The sequence below is a fragment of the Rhinopithecus bieti genome, unplaced genomic scaffold (assembly GCF_001698545.2).
Source record: "Rhinopithecus bieti isolate Rb0 unplaced genomic scaffold, ASM169854v2 scaffold_73599, whole genome shotgun sequence".
NCBI classification, from domain to species: domain Eukaryota; kingdom Metazoa; phylum Chordata; class Mammalia; order Primates; family Cercopithecidae; genus Rhinopithecus; species Rhinopithecus bieti.
In genome coordinates, this window is record NW_016827349.1 from 34,582 (window position 1) to 41,448 (window position 6,867).

The 6,867-nt window shown below is 47.2% G+C and overlaps 1 protein-coding gene across 2 annotated transcripts in view; it reads left to right on the plus strand.

Moving 5' to 3' along the window:
* The first annotated feature begins 337 nt into the window (after positions 1-337).
* PTPN3 (protein tyrosine phosphatase non-receptor type 3) overlaps positions 338-6,867 on the plus strand; it is a 121,609-nt gene continuing 115,079 nt past the window's right edge. For both annotated transcript variants that reach the window (XM_017863784.1, XM_017863785.1), the window contains exon 1: positions 338-426. The gene's annotated coding sequence lies outside the window, so the exon portion shown is untranslated. The remainder of the gene's footprint in view (positions 427-6,867) is intronic.

Genomic DNA, 6,867 nt, shown 5'->3' on the forward strand with positions numbered 1-6,867 from the left:
GGTCGGCGGCACCGGGTCCCCGCGACCACGTCGGGCGGGGAGGGGCGCCCCCGCCCGCGCTCACCTGGGCAGGGCAGGAGGGCGGCGGGCGGGCGCCGGGTGGCTCCGGCCGGCTGGCGGCAGGCTGGCGGCCGGGACGCGGCGCCGGACGTGGGGCGGTTGCGCCCCGGCCGGGCAGGGGCGGGCGCAACCCGCAGAGCCCGTGCCACCGGCACCCCGGAGGACCCCAAGCCGCCGCGACCCCGGCTTGGGGCTCCGAGGGGGCGCACAGCGCGCGGGGAGCCAGCCAAGCGCGGCGGCCAGCGCTTGGCTCCCAGGGTGAATCCGCCTCTCGGCTTTCAAAGATGGCATTTCCTGGGCCTGGCACGAAACTCCAGCGCCAATAAATCCTCCCCGTTCCGCGGGCGATATGGAATGATTTATCAGGTACCTGCGGTGAGACAGCTGCAGAGGGGGGAGTGTATGTGAGAGTGCCCAACCCCCCGGAAATTCCCATTTTCAGCTACCTAAACTTACTGAGAAGTTGCCGTTGCCTTAAAAATTCATGGGAAGTTGAGACAACTTGACACCTGGGTTTTCCGAGCTGGTGGAAAGAGCTTGTGACTTGGAAACTGGAGACCTCCGTTCAAGTTGGATTCCCCCTTGGCCAGCGAGTGACCTTGGGCAAGTTGTTTAACCTCGCTGGTCCTCAGTTTCCTCTCTTGCAAACAGCTGGTAATAATGCCCACCTCGCTGGGTTGTTGAGTGGCTTAAGTGGGATAAATTATGTGGAGGTGTTTGGCACCGTGCCCGGCACAAAGCTAGCAAGCAGTTGGCGTGATGTGAATTTAATTCGTTTAGAGACCCTCGTGGCTCTCATTTCAGCAGGAAATTAGAATTAGGAAACCATCTTCAGGGCCTACTGGTGGAGTGACAGACCCTGTCTCTGTGCCCAGGAGAACTTCTGCCGAAGTCAAGGCCTTCGGAAAAGCAATTTAGCCAAATTGTAATCAGAGAGCATCTCCTTTAAAAGCAGTTTTATACATTCAGAAACTCCAGAAGTTGGCAGTTTGGCTTCACTTACAAAAGAGCTGTTTTGTAAGATGATCCATCTTGCAAATGTTTAAGCAGATGATGGAAGAAAGTAAAGCCTGCTTAGGAAGATTTCTGTTCTAAAAAGCTCCCAAATCCAACTTTAAGTGATTATTTAGATCAGGGTTTCTCAGCCTTGCACTATTGACATTTGGGGTTTGATAATTCTTTGTGTCGTGGGCATTGTAGGATTTAGAAGCATCCCTGGTCTGTAGATTGCAGTAGCAATTTCTGTCTCCCAGTTGTTCCAACCAAAAATGCCTCCAGTATTGTCAGATGTCCCCTAGGGAGCAAAATGCCACCCCCTCACCCCTTTAGAAACACCAGTTTAATTCTTGTTTTCTGTCATTAGCCCGAGTTGTTTGATAAATTCATCTTGTGCTTTTGTAATAACTAACCTTTGCATAGCCTTGTAGAACTTACAGAGTACATTCACCTGTATTATCTCATTTAATCTTTACAACTCTTGTGAGGCTGGTGTCACTCTCATTTTACAGATGAGGACATTGAGGCTCTGAGCAGCCAGTTACACAGTATGTGGTAGAGCTGGGGAGCTGGGATGTGTAACCCAAGTCTCCTGGTTCCAAGGACAGGTCTTTTTCTTCTGCATCAAGCTGCCTGCCACTTTGTTGTATGGAGGCTTTGATATGGATGACTTTCCGGATGTTTAAATCAAGATGTGAAGTATATTGGAAGTTGGAAACTTTTTTGAGATTGACTAGTTGAAAATTAACAACAGTAAGCTATTATCTGACAGAGTAGGCCATTCTAGTTAAATATTCTAGTTTATAGCGAGCTCCCATAAATCCCACATGCAGTTAATGGAATACCAATTTGCAGAGAATTAGAGTAGAATAGAACGTGCCTAATACTCTGTATTGATCCTGCGTTGTCTCTGGTGATTTGCTATCTCCTGAAAAGGACTCATATGCAAATTAGACATTAGCTGGGGAATGTAAAAGGACAAGTTACTGAAGGCATTTCAGAGTAGCTGAGGCATTTATTGAACTTCTATATGGCAGATGTAGTGCTGGGTGGGAATGTGGGTTGGACCCCAGAGAATCCAGGGTGCCTGCATCCACTTCCCTGCAGGAAAGGGCAGGCCCTGGTCAGGCCAGACAGGTGGTGGGCCCTCAGACAGCTTGGGGCAGTAGAAAAAGCCCAAGGTACCATGGAAGCAGATTCAGGATCCCATACCATATCATCAGTCATGTCTCTGAGCCCTCGATTCATCTTTTATCATACAGAAGATACTCTGGTAGTTTTAAGCATTCTCATTCAAGTCTCAGAAACCTGGTTAGGGAGGCAAGGTCAGAGACAAATCTTATCCCTGGAAGAAATTGGGGTTCCAAGGTGGTAACTGGCTTTAGAGAATTGAGACCAACGCTTTGTTGGCTGTGAACTAGAAGGTTTCATACACAGTGGAGTTTGTTGCTGCCAAACCCCACCCCGTTCCCCACCTTGCAGATAAGGAAACTGAGCTGGCAAAGGTGATAGAGTGGGGCCAGGAGCAAGAGGGACCAATTTTGACCTTCTGAACTACAGGTCCAGGCATGCAAGAGACAACATTTTCTAGGATAGGCATAACCTACCAGAAGGGCTCAGATGGGAGGGACTGAGAAGGCATGGCACCCTGCCTTTCCCCAACCCTCAGGGTTTGTGGTGGTTGAGAAGAGACCAGCAATTTGTGGTCCCTACATCTTTCCCCAGGAGAGCTCACCTTCCAGCACTGCAGTCCTGGAAAGCAGGGACAATGCCTCTTTATCTTTTCCCAAGATCTGTTGTAGAAGCTGGAAAGCTGAAGACACCCAGCACATACCCTGGCCTGGAAGAGCTGGTGGGGGAGGGATAGCCTACCCAAGCATCACCTCTTTGTACCAACTCTAATAGAGACAGGAGGTGACCAGGTCAGTGTCCACACTGCTCTTGGCTGGATCCGGGTGACCTCAGAGCCTGATCTTATAGGTGTCTTCTTTCCTCTGGCCGAGGACCTGAGAAATACTTGGTAAGCCCCTGGCTGAAAACTGATTTGGTAATGGGTTCTAAGACCCAGAAATCTTCTATCTCCAGAGCTTCTGCTTGTGTGTGCACCTGAAACTTCCCACTGCCCCCAGGTTAACTTATTATTCCAAGACCAGGTGTGAGCACAGATTTAACAGCAAATTGAGACATTTATAGAGTCTCTACCATGTATTAGGCTATAGGGCTACAGAGGTGAACACTGAACCCCTGCCTTCATGGTGTGTTTGGGAAGACAGTGACGTTTGTGTGTGTGTGTATGTGTGTCTCCATCCATTTGTCCATGGTCCTGTAAGTGCTTTAAAAGGATAAACTAGATGCAGGAGACACCAGAGGATGCAGCCATTCATTCCCATGGGCATCAGGAGACACTGTGGGGAGTAGTTCTAATCATGGGGAAAAGTTCTAACTTCAAGGCATAATTTGAATTAAGCCTCAAAGTTAGGAACAAGATGGCATTTGGGGCAGGCAAAACAGCAGGGGCAAAGGCATGAAGAGACTTTGTGGATCGTAGGCATGGTGACTCTTCTCCAAGTACAGCCTGGTCTTTTTTGTTTTTTGAGACAAGGTCTCTGTCATCGGGCTGGAGTGCAGTGGCCTGATCATGGCTCAAGCAGTCCTCCTTGTACCTCGCCCCTGGGACCACAGGCATGTGCCACCACATCCAGCTAATTTTTTATTTTTTGTGGAGACAAAGTCTTACTATGTTGCCCAAGCTGGTCTCGAACTCCTGAGCTCAAACAGTCCTCCTGCCTTGGCCTCCCAAAGTGTGGCGATTACAGGCGTGAGCCGCCGCACCCAGGCAAGTCCAGCCTCTTGGTGTTCACTAGTGCAGAACCCACCTGCTGTGGTTAGGGTCTGCCTTATCTCTGGGTGGGCCAGGCCTCACCCAGCCAAGGCTAAGTGCCTATTCTCCTTGATTCTCCTTGTTTTCACCTGGATGGGAGCAATGTCACTGTGTTGTCTTTGAGGCAGGAATAACCTCTGTAGGGATGCCTCTGGTTTTAGTTATCAGCACTAATCTGTACTTATTGGTTGCTACACACTGTTGTGAGTGCTCTCCAAATATTAACTCAATTCATTTAATCTTCACAGCAGCCCTGTGGCCAGGCTGCCTCTCAGGTACAAGTAGGTGGGGGCTGAACTCCTCTGCCCAGTGTATGTCCCTCTGTGGGTGATGCTCTGATTGTGGCATGGGCTGTCTTGGCTGCCTTTATATAGATGTGCCGGGAAATAGCCCAGTCTGAGTTGCAATGGAGCACTGACCCCTTTTCCTTTAGGGGGCCGGCAGGACTCTGCTGACTGCATTTTCTGAACCAAAGAGTGGGATCTGTAGTGTGAAAAAAGAATGTGTGTGCCACTGCTTTGTGCAAGAGGAGGCCTGAGAAGTGTTTGGATACTGAGAGAGTGGAATTTTTGAAACATTTTGATGGTTTATGTGGAAAGTTAGGACAGAGGATTTGAAATTGGGATAGTCCTGGAAAATTCAGGTCCCATGATTTACTGGTAGGATACACAAGCTTTTAGTAAATGTTTAAGCAGTGTAGAGTGAAGTGAATTTTTTGTTCTGAGCCCTAATAGGGAACAAACAGTGCTTTTTAGCCTCAAAATCTTACTGATTCCTTCCAGCCCCATTTTACAGATGGGGTGAGAAAAGTGAGGCTCAGAAAGATGAAGTAACCAACAGAGGGCACAGTGTTTGTAAGCAGTGCAGCCGAGATTTGTCTTTTTGTGGTTTTTGTTTGTTTTTTAAATATAGAGACAGAGTCTCGCCATGTTGCCAGGCTGGTCTTGAATTCCCGGGCTCAGCTGATCTTCCTGCCTCGGCCTCTCACAGTGCTAGAATCACAGGCATGAACCACTGTGCCTGGCTGCAGCCAACATTTGAACCCAAGTCTGTGCCTAGACAAATTATCTGTTGTCAAAGTCAAATAAAATATAAAAACAGATATTTCTCTAAATTTAAAACGTTTTGCTTGTGAAGTAAGAATAATAATTTGGGAAATCGATACAGACCTGGTCTTTGGTTTGGAAAACAAAGAGAAGGTTGGGAGTTTTATTAGAATGAGAAATGTTACATATTGTTTTGAAAAAATGTCCATTGGCACTAGAGAAGCTCTTCGGGAGCTGGCAAGCTCTGATTGTTGCATGACGGTTGTAGATAAAACTAGACTTAGAATCACAGCAATTTGTTTCAGTAGTTATTAAATAAAACTGATTTTAGGTTATAACAGGCAGTTTTAGCAGCCAGGCTTGCAGAGAATTATATTTTTGGAGCAATGTTATGTGCCCTGAGTATTTTTCCCCTGGCCTCTCAACTCTGATTTAGTTAGACAAGACAATAATGACCCAACTGTGTAATCAACTTCCACCCTGTAAAATGAGAATCATAATGGCACCTATTCCCTTTAAGTTGACTGTCGTAAATGAGCTAATGTGGAAAACCAACTAAGGCAAAACTTGGCATAGAAAAGGGCTTCCTCGCTTTGTGGTCAGACCCCTGACCCTCCAGACAAGCACTTTGATCTGTATTCAGTGCTGAGTCATTGTGGGTGAGTGAGGGTCCCTCCCCAGCCAGGACCACAGGTCCTGGTTCTCAGGACTGAAGGGATGTTCCAAGAGGAATCATGCAGGACTGTGCAGGGGCCATGGCTGTCTGAACACTGTGCCGATGAGGGGCCCCTGGCGTAGGAGTAGGGTTGGAGACCTGGCCCATGCGTGCCACCTCCCTCAGCCACATCAGCTCAAGGGCTAGCCCAGAGGTTCTCAGTGAGGGAGGCAGCAACCAGCTCCATCAGCTGTCTTTTGACTATCAGCCACTATTGGGCCTGGGGAGGGGAGGTTAGCCTCCTGAGCTCAGTCTTTCCCACTGGTTCCCCCCAGTCCCCTCCCCTGTTCTGGTAATCAAATGCATACATAGTTCTTGTGGAAAATAAAAGTGTCAGGGAACACAAGAAAAATTATGCACGATGCTTCTCATGAAAGCAGCTGGTCCACTCTCAGCACTGCTGCGATCTGCACATGCCCTCTCCCACTTCCAGTGGATTCTCTACTCCACGGACAAAGGAGTCTTCCATACACACCTATTTCTCTCAAAATGAAGACAAAGCTGATCTCTCGGCATCTCCTGCAGGCCCTATCTTCACGCTCTTTCCAGCCCTCACCTCACTGTGCTCCTTCCTGCTGCAGGGACTGCGAGAGCTTGGGACCTTCTCCCCCTCCCCACTGATTACTTCATCCTGTGTGTCTCAGCTCCATGATTGCAGAACCTTTGCTCACCTTCCTGACTTGAGTTAAATTGTTGCTATAAATGTTCATGCCACCAGATCTCTCTCTATTATAGCACTTTTCCTAGTGGCAATTTTACAGTTAATTAGTGTAATTATTTGTATTAGTACCTGTCTCCCAGCTACACTATAAGCTGTGTGAAGGCAAGGTCTCTTTTTTTAAAAAAATTTTTCTAAGTTTTATTTTTTTTTCTTTTAATGATTTATTTTGATCCAATTCAGACCCGTAGGAAAATTGCAAGAATAAATCAAAGAAGTCCCATAAACTCTTCACCCAGATTCCCCAAACATTACCATTTTATTCTATCCCTTTGTATATATATCTTTCCTGAACCATTTGAGGATTATTTATTGATGCCTCCTTTCCCCCTACATTTATTTCCTAAAAGCAATGATATTCCATAACTACAAATTTTAGAATCAATAAATTAATATTGATACAACATCGTTTACCTAATCTATGAACCTTAAGTTTTTTTTTTTTTTTTTT